The 21,325-nt window shown below is 46.4% G+C and overlaps 2 non-coding genes across 2 annotated transcripts; both read right to left on the bottom strand.

Moving 5' to 3' along the window:
• Window positions 1-3,136: 3,136 nt before the first annotated feature.
• Window positions 3,137-3,209, bottom strand: TRNAV-UAC (transfer RNA valine (anticodon UAC)). The gene has a single exon. It is a non-coding gene; the product is annotated as a tRNA-Val (tRNA).
• Window positions 3,210-7,473: 4,264 nt separating this feature from the next.
• Window positions 7,474-7,546, bottom strand: TRNAV-UAC (transfer RNA valine (anticodon UAC)). The gene has a single exon. It is a non-coding gene; the product is annotated as a tRNA-Val (tRNA).
• Between the last annotated feature and the right edge of the window lie 13,779 nt (window positions 7,547-21,325).

The raw sequence follows: 21,325 nt of genomic DNA, 5'->3' as shown, positions 1-21,325 counted from the left end.
AGGAGGATGTGATGGGAGACAGTGTCAAAAGCCTTGCTGAAGTCAACATCCACTGCTCTCCCCTCATCTACCCAGCCACTCATCCCATCAGAGAAGGCTATCAGATTGGTCAAGCATGATTTGCCTTTGGTGAATCCATGCTGACTACTCCTGATCACCTTCTTCTCCTCCAGATGCTTACAGATGACCTCCAGGATGAGCTGTTCCATCATCTTCCAAGGGATAGAGGTGAGGCTGACAGGCCTGTAGTTTCCTGGCTCCTCCTTCTTGCCCTTCCTGAAGACTGGCGTGACACTGGCTTTCTTCCAGTCCTCAGGCACCTCTCCTGATCTCCAGGACCTTTCCAAGGTGATGGAGAGTGGCCTAGTGATAACATCCGCCAGCTCCCTCAGCACTCGTGGGTGCATCCCATCAGGGCCCATGGATTTATGGATGTCAGGTTTGGACAGACGATCTCTAACGTGATCCTCCTCCACCAAGGGAGAGTCTTCCTTTCTCCAGCCCTCCTCTCTTGTCCCCAGGGTCTGGAATTCCTGAGGGCTGGCCTTAGCAGTGAAGACGGAAGCAAAGAAGGCATTCAATAACTCTGCCTTCTCTGTATCCTTTGCTATCGGGGCACCCACCCCATTCAGCAGTGAGCTCACATTTTCCCTAGGCTTCCTCTTGCTATTGACGTATTTGAAGAAGCCCTTCTTGTTGCCCTTGACATCCCTTGCCAGATTGAATTCCAAAGGGGCCTTAGCCTTCCTTGTCGCTTCCCTGCACACTCTGACAATGTCCCTGTATTCCTCCCAAGTGGCCTGTCGCCTTTTCCACATTCTGTACACTTCCTTCTTCTGCTGGAGTTTTGTCAGGAGTTCCTTGCTCATCCACGCAGGTCTCCTGCCCGCTTTGCTCCACTTCTTACTCAGAGGGATGCACCGATCTTGAGCCTGGAGGAGGTGATGCTTGAATATTAACCAGCTTTCTTGGGCCCCCTCTTGCTGCTAGGGCCTGCACCCATGGCACTCCTCCAAGGAGGTCCCTGAAGAGGCCAAAGTCTGCTCTCCTGAAGTCCAGGGTTGCGATCCTACTCATTGCCCTGCTCCCTCCTCGCAGGATCCTGAACTCCACCATCTCACGGTCACTGCAGCCAAGGCTGCCCCCAGCCTTCACATCTCCAGCCAGACCTTCTTGCTTTGTTAGCACAAGGTCCAGAGGCGCACCTCTCCTCGTTGGCGTCGCCACCACCTGTAGCGACAAGTTATCCTCAGTGCTCTGCAGGAACCTCTTTGACTGTTTGCGCCTAGCTGTGCTCTCTTGCCAGCAGATGTCAGGGTGGTGGAAGTGTCCCAGGAGAACCAGGGCCTGTGATCGTGAGGCTACTTCCAGCTGTCGGTAGAAGGCCTCATCGACGACTTCCTCCTGATCAGGTGGCCTGGAGTAAACCCCCACAACAGCGTCGCCCGTTTCAGCCTGCCCTTTAACCCTTACCCATAGGCTCTCCACTTGCTCTTCATCCACCGCGAGGCAGAGCTCCACACATTCTAGTTGCTCCCTCCCATGAAGGTGGTGGCAACTCCACCCCCTCGCCTTCCTGGCCTCTCTTTCCTAACAAGCACATAGCCGTCCATGACAGCATTCCAGTCATGTGAGCTCTCCCACCATGTCCCTGTAACTGCAGTGAGATCATGGCCCTGCGACCGCACACACATCTCTAACTCTTCCTGCTTATTCCCCATGCTGCGCGCATTGGTGTGCAGGCATCTCAGAGAGCCGGTCGAGCATGTAAGCTTCCCAGGAGAGGTGCAAGAGGATCCTCCATAGCCATGTTCCATGCTGTCTCCCCTGGCTGCAGGCACCCGCTGGAGGCCTCCTGACTTGAGCGGTGTTTTACTGACTCCCCTGTCTCTATACCACTCCCCTTCCCCCATCTTGCCTAGTTTAAGGCCCTCCTTACCAGGCTGGCCAACCTGTTGGCAAAGACACGCGTGCCCCGCTTGGTAAGGTGGATCCCATCTCTCCCCATCAGCTGTTGATCTTCAAGCAGGGTCCCATGGTCATAGAAACCAAAGCCCTGCTGCCAGCACCAGCGGCGCAGCCAGCTGTTAACTTGGGAAATCCATCTACTCCTCCTCCCGTCCTTTTCCCCCACAGGCAAATTGAGGAGAAAACGACCTGGGCTCCCAGACCCTTGGCCACCATTCCCAGAGCTCTGGAGTCCCCCTTGGCCACCATTCCCAGAGCTCTGGAGTCCTGTTTGATGGTTCCCAATTTGCCTTTCGTGTCGTTAGTGCCCACATGGAAGAGCAGCAGAGGGTAGTAGTCTAATGCATGGACAAGCCTTGCCAGTCTTTCCATGACAGCTCTTATTCGAGCCCCTGGCAGGCAGCAGACCTCTCTAGACAAGAGGTCAGGTCGGCAGGTAGGTGCCTCTGTCCCCTGCAGCAGGGAGTCACCCACAACAATCGCTCGCCGCTTCTTCCGGGGGTTCCCACATGGCACAGGGCCTGTCAGGCCAGTTGCCTCCCTTGGAGCCATGCCCAGCTCCTCCTCAGCTTGCAGGGCACTAAACTTGTTCCTCAAAGGCAAACCTTGAGGAGGAGCAAGAGCCTTTCTCCTTCTACGAGAAGTGACCAGTTTCCAGCCCTCTTCAACAGTGTTACGATGAACTGTCACACACGGCACAGAGCCCTCCGACAACTCCACTGCAGTGGAGGGTGGGGACTCCTGGAGCTGCACAGTCTCCGAGAATACCCTGCCTATCTCCTGCTCATCTTCTCAGATGCTGCACAGCCTACTGACTTCCTCCCATAACTCCTTTACCTGGCGATACAACTGGTCAACCACAGCACACCCTCTGCAGGAGAGCTGACTGTCAGCCCAGGCCTCACAGAGAGGCCCCAGGCACTCCCTGCAGCCTGACACCTGCGGAGCTGCATCTGCTGTCAGAGGGTCTGTCTGGGTTGACGCCTCAGACACAGCTGATGCAGCACCTCCAGCAGCCACTGGGGAATGTGCTCTGCGGCATGTCATGACCATGCCTGGGGAAAGACACACCACTATGGAAAATGAAGATGCCTTCTTTGCCTTCTGCGCAAACTGCTGCGTCTGTTCACTGTCTCTAGGAGTTGCGCTCAAAGGAATCACTCGGCATTGGTTCCACTGGGGCTCGAACCCAGGACCTTCTGCGTGTAAAGCAGACGTGATAACCACTACACTATGGAACCACCACTGCTCACTTACCACCGAATCACAGAATCACATAGAATGGCTGAGGTGGGAAGGGACCTCTGGAGATCATCTAGTCCAACCCCCCTGCTCAAGCAGGGTCCTCTACAGCATATTGCCCAGGATCGCGTCCAGGCGGGTTTTCAATATCTCCAGCGAAGGAGACTCCACCACCTCTCTGGGCAACCTGGTCCAATGCTCTGTCACCCTCACAGCAAAGAAGTTTCTCCTCGCATTCAGGTGGAACTTCCTGTGCTGCAGCTCCTGCCCATTGCCTCTTGTCCTGTCACTGGGCACCACGGAGAAGAGACTGGCCTCATCCTCTCGACACCCTCCCTTCAGATACTTGTACGCATTGATGAGATCGCCTCTCAGTCTTCTCCTCTCCAGGCTCAACAGGTCCGGCTCCCTCAGCCTTTCTTCACAGGAGACATGCTCCAGTCCCCTCAGCATCCTTACAGCCCTCCGCTGCACTCTCCCCAGGAGCTCCATGTCTCTCTTGTCCTGGGGAGCCCACAATTGGACACAGCACTCCAGGTGAGGCCTCCCCAGGGCTGAGGAGGGCGGCAGCACCACCTCCCTCCACCTGCTGCCAACACTCTGCCCAAGGCACCCCACGATACCCTTGGCCTGCCTGGCCACAAGGCCACATTGCTGCCTCCTGCTCAACTTGGTGTCCACCAGCGCTCCCGGGGCCTTCTCGGCAGAGCTGCTTTCCAGCAGGTCAGCCCCCAGCCTGGACTGCTGCATGGGGTTATTCCTGCCCAGGGGCAGGACCCTGCACTTGCCTTTCTTGAACTTCACGAGGTTCCTCTCCGCCCAGCTCTCCAGCCTCTCCAGGTCCCACGGCCTTTTGGTGTGCCAGCCACTCCCCCCGCTTTCGTATCACCGGCAAACTTGCTGAGGGGGCACTCTGTCCCTTCCTCCAGGTCATCGATGAATACATTGAACAAGACTGGACCCAGCACTGACCCCTGCGGGACACCGCTAGCCACAGGCCTCCAACTGGACTCCGCGCCACCACTGACCACAACCCTCTGAGCTCGGCCATCCAGCCACTTCTCAATCCACCTCACTCTCCACTCATCCAGCCCCACACGTTCTGAGCTTACCTCAGAGCAGGTGATGGGAGACAGTGTCCAAAGCCTCGCTGAACGCCAGGCAGACAACACCCACTGCTCGGCCCTCCTCTACCCAGCCACTCATCCCATCACAGAAGGCTATCAGGTTGGTCAGGCATGATTTCCCTCTGCTGAATCCATGCTGACTACTCCTCGCCACCTTCTTCTCCTCCAGACGCTTAGAGATGACCTCCAGGAGGAGTTGTTGCATCACCTTTCCCAGGGATGGAGGTGAGGCTGGCAGGCCTGCAGTTTCCCTGGCTCCTCCTTCTTGCCCTTTTGGAAGACTGGCGGGACACTGGCTTTCTTCCAGGCCTCAGGCACCTCTCCCGGTCTCCAGGACCTTTCCAAGATGATGGAGAGTGGCCTAGCAATAACATCCGCCAGCTCCCTCAGCACTCGCGGGTGCATCCCGTCGGGGCCCATGCACGCGTGGATGTCAAGCTTGGACAAAAGATCTCTAACCCGATCCTCCTCCACCAAGGGAGAGTCTTCCTTTCTCCAGCCCTCCTCGCTTGTCCCCAGGGCCTGGAATTCCTGAGCACTGGCCGCAGCAGTGAAGACGGAAGCAAAGGCGGCATTCAATAACTCTGCCTCCTCCCTATCCTTTGTCACCAGGGCACCCGCCCCATTCAGCAGCGGGCCCACGTTTTCCCTCGGCTTCCTTTTGCTACTGAGGTATTTGAAGAAGCCCTTCTTGTTGCCCTTGACATCCCTTGCCAGATTGAATTCCAAAGGGGCCTTAGCCTTCCTTGCCGCTTCCCTGCACGCTCTGACAACGTCCCTGTAGTCCTCCCAAGTGGCCCGTCCCCTTTTCCACATTCGGTAGACGTCCTTCTCCTGTTGGAGTTTTGCCAGGAGTTCCTTGCTCATCCACGCAGGTCTCCTGCCCGCTTTGCTCCACTTCTTACTCAGAGGGATGCACCGATCTTGAGCCTGGAGGAGGTGATGCTTGAATATTAACCAGCTTTCTTGGGCCCCCTCTTGCTGCTAGGGCCTGCACCCATGGCACTCCTCCAAGGAGGTCCCTGAAGAGGCCAAAGTCTGCTCTCCTGAAGTCCAGGGTTGCGATCCTACTCATTGCCCTGCTCCCTCCTCGCAGGATCCTGAACTCCACCATCTCACGGTCACTGCAGCCAAGGCTGCCCCCAGCCTTCACATCTCCAGCCAGACCTTCTTGCTTTGTTAGCACAAGGTCCAGAGGCGCACCTCTCCTCGTTGGCGTCGCCACCACCTAGAGTCAAGAAATTATCCTCAGTGCTCTGCAGGAACCTCTTTGACTGTTTGCGCCTAGCTGTGCTCTCTTGCCAGCAGATGTCAGGGTGGTGGAAGTGTCCCAGGAGAACCAGGGCCTGTGATCGTGAGGCTACTTCCAGCTGTCGGTAGAAGGCCTCATCGACGACTTCCTCCTGATCAGGTGGCCTGGAGTAAACCCCCACAACAGCGTCGCCCGTTTCAGCCTGCCCTTTAACCCTTACCCATAGGCTCTCCACTTGCTCTTCATCCACCGCGAGGCAGAGCTCCACACATTCTAGTTGCTCCCTCCCATGAAGGTGGTGGCAACTCCACCCCCTCGCCTTCCTGGCCTCTCTTTCCTAACAAGCACATAGCCGTCCATGACAGCATTCCAGTCATGTGAGCTCTCCCACCATGTCCCTGTAACTGCAGTGAGATCATGGCCCTGCGACCGCACACACATCTCTAACTCTTCCTGCTTATTCCCCATGCTGCGCGCATTGGTGTGCAGGCATCTCAGAGAGCCAGTCGAGCATGTAAGCTTCCCAGGAGAGGTGCAAGAGGATCCTCCATAGCCATGTTCCATGCTGTCTCCCCTGGCTGCAGGCACCCGCTGGAGGCCTCCTGACTTGAGCGGTGTTTTACTGACTCCCCTGTCTCTATACCACTCCCCTTCCCCCATCTTGCCTAGTTTAAAGCCCTCCTTACCAGGCTGGCCAACCTGTTGGCAAAGACACGCGTGCCCCGCTTGGTAAGGTGGATCCCATCTCTCCCCATCAGCTGTTGATCTTCAAGCAGGGTCCCATGGTCATAGAAACCAAAGCCCTGCTGCCAGCACCAGCGGCGCAGCCAGCTGTTAACTTGGGAAACCCATCTACTCCTCCTCCCGTCCCCCCACTTCACAGGCAAGATTGAGGAGAAAACGACCTGGGCTCCCAGACCCTTGGCCACCATTCCCAGAGCTCTGGAGTCCCCCTTGGCCACCATTCCCAGAGCTCTGGAGTCCTGTTTGATGGTTCCCAATTTGCCTTTCGTGTCGTTAGTGCCCACATGGAAGAGCAGCAGAGGGTAGTAGTCTAATGCATGGACAAGCCTTGCCAGTCTTTCCATGACAGCTCTTATTCGAGCCCCTGGCAGGCAGCAGACCTCTCTAGACAAGAGGTCAGGTCGGCAGGTAGGTGCCTCTGTCCCCTGCAGCAGGGAGTCACCCACAACAATCGCTCGCCGCTTCTTCCGGGGGTTCCCACATGGCACAGGGCCTGTCAGGCCAGTTGCCTCCCTTGGAGCCATGCCCAGCTCCTCCTCAGCTTGCAGGGCACTAAACTTGTTCCTCAAAGGCAAACCTTGAGGAGGAGCAAGAGCCTTTCTCCTTCTACGAGAAGTGACCAGTTTCCAGCCCTCTTCAACAGTGTTACGATGAACTGTCACACACGGCACAGAGCCCTCCGACAACTCCACTGCAGTGGAGGGTGGGGACTCCTGGAGCTGCACAGTCTCCGAGAATACCCTGCCTATCTCCTGCTCATCTTCTCAGATGCTGCACAGCCTACTGACTTCCTCCCATAACTCCTTTACCTGGCGATACAACTGGTCAACCACAGCACACCCTCTGCAGGAGAGCTGACTGTCAGCCCAGGCCTCACAGAGAGGCCCCAGGCACTCCCTGCAGCCTGACACCTGCGGAGCTGCATCTGCTGTCAGAGGGTCTGTCTGGGTTGACGCCTCAGACACAGCTGATGCAGCACCTCCAGCAGCCACTGGGGAATGTGCTCTGCGGCATGTCATGACCATGCCTGGGGAAAGACACACCACTATGGAAAATGAAGATGCCTTCTTTGCCTTCTGCGCAAACTGCTGCGTCTGTTCACTGTCTCTAGGAGTTGCGCTCAAAGGAATCACTCGGCATTGGTTCCACTGGGGCTCGAACCCAGGACCTTCTGCGTGTAAAGCAGACGTGATAACCACTACACTATGGAACCACCACTGCTCACTTACCACCGAATCACAGAATCACATAGAATGGTCGAGGTGGGAAGGGACCTCTGGAGATCATCTAGTCCAACCCCCCTGCTCAAGCAGGGTCCTCTACAGCATATTGCCCAGGATCGCGTCCAGGCGGGTTTTCAATATCTCCAGGGAAGGAGACTCCACCACCTCTCTGGGCAACCTGGTCCAATGCTCTGTCACCCTCACAGGGAAGAAGTTTTTTTCTCAGGTTCAGAGGGAACTTCCTGTGCTGCACTTTCTGCCCATTGCCTCTTGTCCTGTTGCTGGGCACCACGGAGAAGAGGCTGGCCTCATCCTCTTGACACTCCCCCTTCAGATACTTGTACACGTTGATGAGATCCCCTCTCAATCTTCTCTTCTCCAGGCTGAACACGCCCAGCTCTTGCAGTCTTTCTTCATAGGAGAGGTGCTCCAGCCCTCTAATCATCTTGGTAGCCCTCCGCTGGACTCTCTCCAGGAGTGCCATGGCTCTCTTGTCCTGGGGAGCCCAGAACTGGACACAGTACTCCAGGTGAGGCCTCCCCAGGGCTCAGGAGAGGGGCAGGATCACCTCCCTCGACCTGCTGGCAACACTCTGCCTAATGCACCCCAGGAGATCATTGGCCTTCTTGGCCACAAGGCCACACTGCTGGCTCATGTTTAACTTGTTATCCACCAGCACTCCCGGGGCCTTCTCGGCAGAGCTACTTTCCAGCAGCTCAGCCCCCAGCCTGTCCTGGTGCATGGGATTATTCCTGCCTAGGTGCAGGACCTTGCACTTGCCTTTGTGGAACTTCATGAGGTTCCTCTCGGCCCAACTCTCCAGCCTGTCCAGGTCCCTCTGAATGGCAGCACAGTCTTCTGGTGTGTTAGCCTCTCCCCCCAGTTTAGTATCACCAGCAAACTTGCTGAGGGTGCACTCTGTCCCTTCCTCCAGGTCATTGATGAATATACTGAACAAGACTGGACCCAGTACTGACCCCTGGGGGACACCGCTAGCCACAGGCCTCCAACTTGACTCTGCACCATTCACCGCAACCCTCTGAGCTCGGCCATCCAATCAGTTCTCAATCCACCTCACTGTCCACTCATCCTGCCCACACTTCCTGAGCTTACCTAGGAGGATGGGATGGGAGACAGTGTCCAAAGCCTTGCTGAACGCCAGGTAGACAACATCCACTGCTCTGCCCTCCTCTACCCAGACAGTCATTCCGTCATAGAAGGCTATCAGATTGGTCAAGCATGATTTCCCTTTGGTGAATCCATGCTGACTACTCCTGATCACCTTCTTCTCCTCCAGATGCTTAGAGATGACCTCCAGGAGGAGCTGTTGCATCACCTTTCCAGGGATGGAGGTGAGGCTGACAGGCCTGGAGTTTCCTGGCTCCTCCTTCTTGCCCTTCCTGAAGACTGGCGTGACTTTGGCTTTCTTCCAGTCCTCAGGCACCTCTCCTGATCTCCAGGACCTTTCCAAGGTGATGGAGAGTGGCCTAGCAATAACATCCGCCAGCTCCCTCAGCACTCGTGGGTGCATCCCATCGGGGCCCATGGATTTATGGATGTCAAATTTGTCCAAATGATCTCTAACCTGATCCTCCTCCACCAAGGGAGAGTCTTCCTTTCTCCAGACTTCCTCGCTTGTCTCCAAGGTCTGGAATTCCTCAGGACTGGCCTTAGCAGTGAAGACGGAAGCAAAGAAGGCATTCAATAACTCTGCCTTCTCTATATCCTTTGTCACCAGGGCACCCGCCCCATTCAGCAGCGGGCCCACGTTTTCCCTAGTCTTCCTTTTGCTATTGGTGTATTTGAAGAACCCCTTCTTGCTGTCCTTGATATTCCTTGTCAGATTTCATTCCAACTGGGCTTTAGCCTTCCTTGCCGCTTCCCTGCACACTCTGACAACGTCCCTGTATTCCTCCCCAGTGGCCTGTCCCCTTTTCCACATGCTGTAGACTTCCTTCTTCTGCTGGAGTTTTGCCAGGAGTTCCTTGTTCATCCATGCACGTCTCCTGCCCGCTTTGCTGGCCTTCTTCCTCAGAGGGATGCACTGCTCGTGAGCCTGGAGGAGGTGATGCTTGAATATTAACCAGCTTTCTTGGACCCCTCTTCCTTCTAGGGCCCTACCCCATGAGATTCCCCTAAGTAGGTCCCTGAAGAGGCCAAAGTCAGCTCTCCTGAAGTCCAGGGTTGCAATCCTACTCATTGCCCTGCTCCCTCCTCGCAGGATCCTGAACTCCACCATCTCATGGTCACTGCAGCCAAGGCTGCCCCCAGCCTTCACATCTCCAGCCAGACCTTCTTTCTTTGTTAGTACAAGGTCCAGAGGCGCACCTCTCCTTGTTGGCATCTCCATCACCTATGTCAGAAAATTATCATCACTGCTCTGCAGGAACCTCCTGGACTGTTTGTGCCTCACTGTGTTGTCTTGCCAACAGATGTCAAGGTGGTGGAAGTCTCCCAGGAGAACCAGGGCCTGTGAGCGTGAGGCTACTTCCAGCTGTCTGTAGAAGGCCTCATCGATGACTTCCTCCTGGTCAGGTGGCCTGGGGTAAACCCCCACCACCGTGTCACCCATGTTACCCTGCCCTTTAACCCTTACCCATAGGCTCTCCACTTGCTCTTCATCCACCCTGAGGCACAGCTCCATATATTCTAGCTGCTCCCTCACATAAAGAGCAACTCCACCACCTCTCCTTCCTGGCCTGTTTTTCCTAAAAAGCACATAGCCATCCATGACAGCATTCCAGTCATGTGAACTATCCCACCATGTCTCTGTCACTGCAATGAGATCATGGCCCTGCGACCGCACACAGATCTCTAACTCTTCCTGCGTATTCCCCATGCTGCGCGCATTGGTATACAGGCATTTCAGAGAGCCAGTCGAGCATACAATCTTCCCAGGAGAGGTGCAAGAGGATCCTCCATAGCCATGTCCCATGCTGTCTCCCCTGGTTGTATGCACCCGCTGGAGGCCTCCTCACTTGAGTGGTGTTTTACTGACTCCCCTGTCTCTATACCACTCCCCTTCCTCCATCTTGCCTAGTTTAAAGCCCTCCGTACCAGGCTGGCCAACCTGTTGGCAAAGACACGCGTGCCCCACTTGGTGAGGTGGATCCCATCTCTCCCCATCAGCTGTTGATCTTCAAACAGGGTCCCATGGTCATAGAAACCAAAGCCCTGCTGCCAACACCAGCGGCGCAGCCAGCTGTTAACTTGGAAAATTCGTCTACTCCTCCTCCCGTCCTTTCCCCTCACAGGCAAGATTGAGGAGAAAACAACCTGGGCTCCCAGACCCTTCACCACCATTCCCAGAGCTCTGGAGTCCCGTTTGATGGTTTCCAGTTTGCCTTTCGTGTCATTAGCACCCACATGGAAGATCAGCAGAGGGTAGTAGTCCGACGCGTGGACAAGCCTTGCCAATCTTTCCACGACATCTCTTATTCGAGCCCCTGGCAGGCAGCAAACCTCTCTGGACAAGAGGTCAGGTCGGCAGATAGGTGCCTCTGTCCCCTGCAGCAGGGAGTCACCCACAACAATCACTCGCCGTTTCTTCTGGGTGTTCCTGCACGGCACAGGGCCTGCCAGGCCAGTTGCCTCCCTTGGAGCCATGCCCAGCTCCTCCTCAGCTTGGAGGGCACTAAACTTGTTCTTCAAGGGTAAGTCTTGAGGAGAAGCAAGAGCCTTTCTCCTTCTACGAGAGGTCACCAGCTTCCAGCCCTCTTCAACAGCGTTATGATATACCTTTACACACGGTGCTGAGCCCTCTGACAACTCCACTGCAGTGGGAGCAGGGGACTCCTGGAGCTGAACAGTCTCCGAGAACGCCTTGTCAATCTCCCGCTCATCCTCTCAGATGCTACGCAGCCTACTAACCTCCTCCCGTAACTCCTTTATCTGGTGACGCAACTGGTCAACCACAGCACACCTCACACAGGAGAGCTGACTGTCAGCCCAGGCCTCACAGAGAGGCCCCAGGCACTCCCTGCAGCCTGACACCTGCAGAGCTGCATCTGCTGTCTGAGGGTCTGTCTGGGTTGAGGCCTCAGACACAGCTGATGCAGCACCTCCAGCAGCCACTGGGGAATGTGCTCTGCGGCGTGTCATGACCATGCCCCGGGGAAGGACACACCACTGTGCAAAATGGAGAGGTGCCTTCTTTGCCTTCTGGCACCCTTCTGCACAAACTGCTGTGCAAACTGCTGCCTCTGTTGGCTGCACTCTGGGAGCTGTGCTCTAGGCCTGGCTCTTATATAGGCCTCTGCCTAGCAGTGACTCACAAGGGTGCTTGACCCACCCAATCAGGAGCCACCTGAAACAAAAGCCCCAACTCCCTCTGACCAGGGCAGCCCAGAGAGCTCGTTAGCAGCAGCCCCACCTGGCTAGAACTTCCCAGGAGAAGTTAAGTCAAGGTCCCCTGCAGGAGTCCTTGCCCAGCTCTCCCTTCCTGCTAGCAGCAAGCACCGTCTAGTTCCTCGGGGGTCCCCAGAAAGTCTCCACAACCTCCAACAAAGCCCACAAAAGGCCCAGGCAGAGCCCAGACACTGCTGTGCAAACTGCTGCATCTGTTCACTGCCTCTGTTGGCTGCGCCAAATCTGTAAAGGACAAAACAAAAATTAATCAGTTTTCAAAATTCAAGTGACCTAGACACTTTCAGGATACTCTGCAAGAACACGTGTAGGATCTTTTAAAGGTTCCAAGGCCATATCATAAGCAGTTAAGTTGTTAAACTGATAGTTAAATTGTTTGTGATACAGAGATTCACAAACATACTTCAAACCATGATGACTGTACAGACTGCCGAAACCTATATAAATAGATAGATAGATAGATAGATAGATAAATGTAAGCTATCTATAGTGAAATAAATATTATAATAAATGGATAGCTGAAAACAAAACGTTTGAGGGAGGATTTTGTATTCTTAACTCTTCATCAGACTTACGATAACAATTCTTTGTCACATCTTGATGTTTGATATCTTGTTACTATCTCTATTTTGATATTATAGATATGTTTCTCTAGAAATAGTTTGCTCATAAATGTTCCCTCCTGTATTTTATGTCAGAAGGGATGATTACAGAGTACTCTTATATGATTTAATCTTAGAATTTCTCTGTGATTCAATAATCTTTCAATTTGTGTGCCATTTAGGAAGACAATCAGTTGTGAATAATCCCACATATTGATAATGCATCCTGTGCATTAAATGTAGCCAGATGTTTGACTACTTTTGTTATAAAAGTGCACCTTATCTTCTCATGTCAACACAGCTAATAACATCCCTATTTGGCAACAGTGGATGTAATGTTTGCTTTCAAATTTCTTTCACATTAATTTTAGAGGATGTGTGTTTCAGAAAGAGACATTGCAAACAGCTGTTGAAGAAAAACTTAACTGGGGCTGCTGAAATTGAAGAAAAGAGAAAAATCTTCAAGAATTACAGCTATTTAAAGAGACATGAAGGTGAGATAGGTGAGATAGGGCATTTGCTTAACTTGCTGAGATTAGGACCTGTCAGATCAAGAATAAGCTTCCACTTCAAGAGGTGTTTTCAGAAAGAAAGCCCCTTTCCAGTAGCTTCACAATGGTGCAATCGAAGAATTGAAGAATTATTGCACATTCAAAAGCAAGATTGCCAGCCCAACAGAGAGGATTTATTAAATCTGTGTCACTGGAGGCTATGATGTTTCTTCCTCCTGTATACCTAATTTATTCAAAAATACTTAAGGCTAGATCTTTCACTTACAAAAATCACGGTAATTCTGCTAAGATCAGGAGATCAGTTCCATTTAGTATCAGCAAAGAATGCAGAAATATTTGTCTTTGATTTTCGGCAATTTCCAATTACATTTTTGTTTTTGCAGTTTCCAGTTAAAGCTTGTCCCATAGTTATTCGCTTTAAAGATCAGCATATCATATACACCCATTTTAGCTTAAATAATGGGTAATATATGCCTTTGTTTTCTTTTAGATGTCTCTCTTAAATTCCCGTTCCCCACATTGCTAGGCTACATTTATGTCTGAACATAAACTGCCCTCGCCTTCCCCCTTCTTTTCCTTTGACACTGCAGTCTAAGATCAGGTTAATTATGTTTGAAATTTGCACTGCTCTTGGGGACATTAGAACTATTTTTAAATTAAGTCAGATAAGAAGCTGGTAATTGTGGCTGTTAAAGAAAGTGGAGGTGATGAAACTTTTCCTAGGTGGTTTTGCATTAGTGAAAGAAAATTTCTTGATGGCAGCATTCTTTAAAGATATTTTCTTTCAACTGTGACAGTAATTCTTAATTTATCCAACTCTTAACAAAAATACTTACTAGATATTAATGTGAACATGGTTTATTTTACACAACTAAAATGAAAAAATTAGGAAACAGATGCAGCAAATTTTAACAGGTTAAGAAACTATAGCAAGATGTGGAGAAGGAAGCTGGTATAGCATATTTCTTCCCTTCTTCCAACTTCTTAGCCACACACTATCAAGGAAGGAATACAGGCTGCTCAGAACAGTGGGAAGACCTGGGGAAAGTTTGATGGCTGTGTATAATATAATGTATATGTGTGTTTATATATAATGTATATGTGTGTTTATATATGGTTTTTATATTATTTCAGGTAGGAAATAATAGAGAATTGGTCAATTCAGGTAGTGAGTTTATCATATATCTCTGGCTCTTTTTAAGCTATGTTTTATGACTCAAAGATTTTAAGATAAAAAGCAAGAGAAACAGAAAGCATTTACTTCTTGTTTGTTTGTATAGGGGGCTAGCATATTTATCGCCAAACTAAGGTGTTAAATTACTGGCAATAGGTAGCTATGGGCTATTACATAGTTTTCTGTGTTAAAATACTCTGATCTAAAGTTTTTCTTTGTATCCTGGAGTGAATGGAACAGGAATCGGAACATCCCAAATTAAAATGAAAATTAAAAAAGAAAAAAAAAAAGAAAAAAAGAACAAGAAAATTAGCTAAATTCATATGACAACAATTAATTTATGGTCAGGCTTTAGGATCAGTCATCTGAAGTACCAATTGCACTCACGCTAATTGAACCTTTCTCATTAAGGCTAATGTAGCCCAGTTGGAGGATAACATGCTCGTATTCCTCCTTAACTGATCTGGCTAGAGCATGTATATGAGACTACTCATATAAGTACAATTATGTGTAGGCTTGCAAGAAATAGCTTATATTAAATTCTATCTCTCAAGAACAGTCTTCAAAAGTACTTTCTCATGGTGTTCACCTCGTTGTCAGCAGTCTTTTTTTGTGAAAAGTAATCATGCACGCTATTAAGCACACTGAAAGCACAGAAATAGCACAAGAATTATTATAACGAGTAAACAGTTATTTTTCTGTACTGGCTGTAATAACACACTTTTCAATATTTTGCAACAATGATAGGAAAAGATAACATAGTGACTTTAAGCATAAACACATTCTTTTAGCTCAGAAACTCAACAAGGTGTTAGAGAATTGTACTGTTTACAAGTTCTGCAGCTTGTACTGAAATTCAGTGCAGAGCATTTTATTTTGTTTCTTCACAAGAGAAGTCAAGGAAGTGAAACATATGGACTGTATTAACATAGCCAGTATTGCAAGTACCATAATCTTTTTGTCTATCATAAACCACGGGAATACTACTCTTTAAAGTCTTAAAAATTAAAGTGAAGATTCCATGACTCACCCTACGCGTATATGCTCATTCCGTGTTCACACTAAAGAGTTCAAACTCTACCTGAAATGTAGAATTTCACTTAACTAAAGAGCATATGCATCTCTTCTGATTGACATTCACAATTCACTAGTGAAAAAAAAGTGCAAGAAGGTCTATAATAGAAAATAAACACTTAAAATAATGAATTACATGTCAATTTAGGTAGGGATAAAGGGGTAGCCATGTTGATTTAACAATTACTATTTACAGTTTCCAAAAATTGTGATCACTTTTCTTCCAGGAGATAGCACCTAAACTGTAGTCATGCTTAGTGGCTTAAGCATTGTAAAATTGATTGAGGGACGTCTCTGACCTCTAAATGTCTTCCCTGTCAGTGCTAATTATCTTTCTTTGGCTAATCAGAAGCTTCAGCCCACTCTTGCGGGTCTGATTGTTATTTAGAATCTATTCAACTCTTAATTCTAAAAAATCAAGTTTACTTCTTGGTAAGAGTGTCAATTTATGCTGCAAAATGAGTGCAAAAAAAAAAAAAAATCCTATGGAAAATAAAATAAAAAACAAAGGTGAGCTGTAGGAACCTGTAAAAGAAATGTAGAAATAAGGTTCGATTTTATCCTTCAGTTACAAAGTTTTCACTGTGGGAACATCTTGGAGGCAAAAGGGAAATGTTATCTACTGCCATATCTCAGATTTTGATATGTGTCATGTCTGCATTTGATAGCATCAAGTGCTCTCTGCAACATGGGTTGCTAAGAAGTCGAATTCTGACATTCTAAATGAGGTGATGTTTTCTCAGGATACACTAATTTTCCCTTTTCAAGAATGGCATCTCTTTCAATGAACAAGAGCCGTACAGCTGTAACTACACCATCATAAAGCAAGGCTGAAGCAGCCATGGATACTTATATCAAAAATAAGTATAGCTCGTCTAACAAGCCTAGGTATATCTAAAAACAAATTGTCCAGAACTATTTTTTATCAAAATATTTTAGAAAAATAATATCTTTTTGAACAAACAAAACTAACTAGCTCCATGAACACAGGAAATAAGCATATTTGTTTTTCTCTAGATTTATTTCCCTTGGTTGTCGGATTTTCAATAGAATTATATGTATATAGTGATATCTCTATATACCTGTAAGAGTGAGAACCCTGAACAGCATGCTAAACTGCTCTCCTTCTTATTTCATTACCATTATCCCAAGGGACAATTTTTGTAGCAATATATGAATTGCAACAGAAGCCTTAATCTTTATGGAGAAAAATATTGATGAATTTTCCCAGGACTTGTAGGAGAGTAAGTGTCTTAGAATATCTACTCCTCTCACAGACATTATTGAAACTGGCAAAGGCTAAAATCTTTAAAAAAAAAAAAAAATCTATTAAGCATTTACAAATAGAAAAGAAAGTAATATTTTTCATTACAAAAAGAAATATTACTTCAATTCCTTAATTTGGTTCTTTTTCTTGAAAATAGAAACATTTTATTGGAATTGTTTTAAGGAACTGAATGTATTTCATTTTTTATTTCTTTTTTATCAAAATTAATGGAAAATCTGTAAAAAAAAGATCAAAGTCTGCAGAAAGAATTGACTTTTTTAACTATTTTTTTCAAAGTGTACTTACAATCTTGGCTTTTAATAAGAGAAAATGGTTCTAATTTTTTCAAGTGAAAAATATTTGTTTGTTTTATTTTTATTTGATTTCAGATGTGGTCCTTCAAGTTTGCGTACTAAATGGTCTTCAGTAGTAAACTTTTTGCTGGTTATAACTATTTTTTGATTAGGTGCCAGTGTACCTAAGGTGCAGTCTATGCATGTGATTATATACCTAGATATATTTATATATATGACATACACTTTACTGAAGAATTTTTCCCTAAGGATTTTTCAAGGAAAAAAAAGAGTTTGCAACATTGGTACAGTTTTCTAATATTGTTCCACAGCTGAGAATATTTTAACTCTGTGGAAGGAGCATTTTAATACTTGATTAGGAGCGTAATACAAAATTGTAGTCTCTGCATTGCCACAGGTTCTCTTTTCCTTTCCAGTGCCAAATTGTAATGGAAAACCAAGCCTTATATTAATTTTCTGATAAATGCTGTTTTTTATTGGATTGCCAGTGTTTTAAATGAAATATTTTGTCACAATAACGTCATACGGTATTGCAATGGTCACTAACTACAGCAGATGCTTTTCTACTACCAGTCAGAATAAACCTAGCCTGAACTCTTCAGTTTGATTACTGTTAAGAAAGGGGCATCTGGAGCAAGCACATGAGTGTAGAGCAACTCCAGTTTAGGAATACAATCGCCCTAGAATGAGCAGCATCTTTGAATGTGCAGAGAATTTAGCAGGGGTTGAAATTCTGCAGCTCTTCAGACAGGAGATGGCTGGCCGACTTCCTGTGTCATGAGGAAGACATTTCCTAAGTCTATCTGTTGAACTTTGCGTGGCTTCTTTATACAGACAGACCTCAATTGTTCTTCTGCTGAAAGTGGCCTATTACTTGTTAGTCCCCCATCAAAAGTATTTATCAAAGGCTTCTGCCACAGTCAGAGAATAATTTTCTAGAAATATCTTCAGTTCCTTCATCTTCTTGCAGAAACGCAGTGGGAAGGACTTCTGGCTCCCAGAATATACTGAGAAAGGAGCTGCACTGTAAGTGAAGTATGTAAATGGCTGCCTGTCATTGCTCTGTTAACCTTGAGAAGAGAATTATGAACCAAATGGCAGACAGCTGCCATCTCTTCCGCTAGCCAAGCTTGTAAAAAATGTAGTGTTTCATGCAGTATTTAGTAATAAAAAATATTGTCCCAACATGTGACTATTGAGTCTGAAATAGTACATGGTTGAATAATATAAGGAAGATTATTTTTCTAATAATTTACATGTTTAATTTTCGTACTATCAGCCCTCAGAATTTTTAAGCACAGTCTAAGTAGAATGACTTAGTTGTTCAAATGGCTTTCTCAAGCTTTGGCCCGTCATATTGATGAGGTGCATGAAATGAGCCCGCTAGCAAGCAAAGTCTTAAAAAAGCCCTTACAGAACAGAGGTATGTGCGTTCTTCAGATGTGAGACTTCGTCTGTGTCAGACACAGTAACACTTCGTAACGAAACTCTAAAGTGCTAAAAAGTCTGCATGATTTTAGTGACAGATTGCATTAAAAAAATCCTACATCTAGCATGATTTTGCCAATTTATAAGTAAGTAATTCAAATTTTATGAAAGTGTGATTTTTGTAGAAGTCTAGATTTTTTTTGAAAAAATTTGTATTTTACCGGAAAATATGGTATCCTAGACAACCGTGTGAACGAAGAAATAGAAGGAAATATACAGAGAAAAAAGGGAAGTAGAAAGTTAAATATGTGAGATAAAAGGCAAAGTTGTCAAAGACGTTCTGAAAATACATTCTAATCTTTGATGCATTATTAATTCATCAGTACTGCAGTTAGGATTATGCCAGCCATGCATGACGTATGTAAAGTTCAGAAAATGATAAAATTTAAATTTTGGAAGATAGTTGGAAGTTAGATGAAAATCAGAAATTACTACCAGGTACATTTCATCCTAATTAAATACCTGTACTAGGAACGGAACAGACTATTAAAATGACTTGAACAACTGACAGAACATTTTTTAAAAAGTTAAATGAAATGATATGAATGAAATTAATATTCGTTGTATTTGGCCTTTATGTACACTTTATTCCTTCTGCTTTTGCCATATTTTTGAACCTTTCTAGATAAATATATACATATACATATATAATTTCAGAGTGGTTCCAGACACTGATGATTGCCCTTCAGGCCTGACCTCCCTGAGCAAAATCAACTGACCAGGATCCTGAAAAGGCTGAGCACTGCCTGCAAAGTTCTGGTTATCCTCAATACTCACTGCAACTGAAATAAATTAGACTTGTGAGTGTTCACCTTTCAGGAAAAGGCCTATAGATATTAATCTTGTCTATTAAAAACCTTGCATTTCAGAATTAAATATGGTGTGAATATTATCTGCAATTCTTTCATCTTCATACTGGACTTCTGGTCCCAAAAGGGAGCTCATGTAAAGGGTCTATTAACAGGTAGATTGAATCCTTCAGAGATGGAAGAACAATCATGAAATAAATTTGGAACCTCTGAAAAGAGCAAGAACTATAGCAGTTAATGGAAAGAAAATCTCAAACAGTTAATGATTAATTAACATTCAGGAAAACAGTCTCTCTTCTGCTTGCATAGAAGGAATCTAAGAACTGTCTCAACTCTATCTGCAGAATTTTCTGCTGGCAATGCCTTAATTTACTGGAAAAAGTTCTAGTGAGCTTATTAAAATGATAGAATTGATAAGCAAAAGAGATCTATCCTTCAAAATATGGAAATACTTTGAAAAAGATGCAGAAAGTCTGTTTACTCCACCTTAATCTTATGTCCGGTGAACTTCTCACTTTAAGAAAGGTATGGACCAACTGAAGGTAGTAAAAATAAATTAGTGGAAATTATCAACACCTCTTACTTATTTGACAAGAGGTTGAAAGATGTAGGGACTTGTCTGTTCTCCAGTCCATCAAGGGTCGGGTAGGGTAGGATAGGATAGGATACAGTGGAAAGGAATGGAATGGAATGGAACAGAACAGAAAAAGAACAGAACAGAACAAAACAAAATAGAGTAGAATAAGAATATATTTAAATTGCAGAAAGGCAGGCATTGGGTAAATATTAGAATAAAAACTAATAAGGTCATTAGGCTAGAATAATGATGAAATAGAATGCCTGTGAAAATTGGAGAGTGCACTATCACCAGATGTATAAGAACAGAAACAGAGAAAGCTGATGTTTCCTAAAGGCAGGTACTGGAGCAGCTAACCTCTTGACACTCCTTCTAGCTGTATTTTTATGAGTCTATGATTTTTACTTTCCTGATTAACTAGATCTTAATCTTGGCTTCTTCTATCAACACAAATAGTCGTATAAAGAATACAGTCAATTCACCTTTCGATTCAGTATAGTTGGCAGTGTATCTGTGGATAATCAAAACAAAACTGAAGTCTTGAAAGGAAAACAATTTCAGTTCACCTTGAAACACCTCTAGGGATTTATCTTTCAATATTTTTTCTGGTAGACAATAAGTGAATGGTAGCTTTTTTTTTTAATTTGTTTTGTGTTTTTATTTTTTTGACAAGCATACTATGTCTTTTCTAGGAAAAGAAGTAGTTTTTACTTCACCTCCACTGTAGTGATTTAATATAATGTTTAAATATTCAGATAGAAATACGGAAAGGAACTAGCTGTAGCAAGCATAACAGTCATTCAAATTGTCTTAAGAAATTATCTTTGCTGCTGAAAAACTGATGACGTAAACACTCAGGAATGAAAAGGGTAGGTTATACAGTCAAATTTCATTAAGTTACCTACTAAAAGAAAAAGAAAAGCATGCAAGCTCATGAAGAGAAAACAAATGAAAATCCCTTTCCCTCCTTCCATAGTTTACAATAACCTTAACTATATTTCTTTCAATGAAATCAGATGTATAAGTTTAAGGAAAAAAAAAAAGAATAGTTATATTTACCTCTTCATCCTGGTAAAGATCAAATTTCATTTTTGTGCTAATGGAATCAAGATTATGATGCTTTGGTCTCAGCTGGATTTGCAGTGACCATTTGTTGCCTGAGACATTAGGAAAAACTTTACTTTGTGCTGGTTCCAGTTGGCTAAGTCTAACAACAGAGGCTTCACAATAACTCAGGAAAATTCTGTCTTGGAAGTTCAGTATTTGGGAGCATAATCTTCGATATCATACTTCAAAATCAGATTTTCTTCCAGCGGACTGTGACAGACGGCCAAACTTCAAAAATTGTACTTAGGGAGATCTAGAGCCAGCTGATGACTTCCAAAAAGTAGAGATCAATAATGCAAAGAGCTATGCTTAAAAATCAGTGAGAATGGCAATCCAATGAAAAAAGACAATGAGGATAATCAACAAGCAGCCAGCTGAGTGTAGCAAAGTCTTCAGCCTGTACAGTGGCACTGGGAAAGAGCAAAGGACTAACTCCTCTGAACTTCATTCATTCTCTGCAGCACATAGCTGCTGCCATAA

This window comes from Struthio camelus, chromosome 1 (genome assembly GCF_040807025.1).
Source record: "Struthio camelus isolate bStrCam1 chromosome 1, bStrCam1.hap1, whole genome shotgun sequence".
Lineage (NCBI taxonomy): Eukaryota > Metazoa > Chordata > Aves > Struthioniformes > Struthionidae > Struthio > Struthio camelus.
Note: the sequence above shows the minus strand (reverse complement) of the source record. Positions and strands in the feature narration are given on the sequence as shown.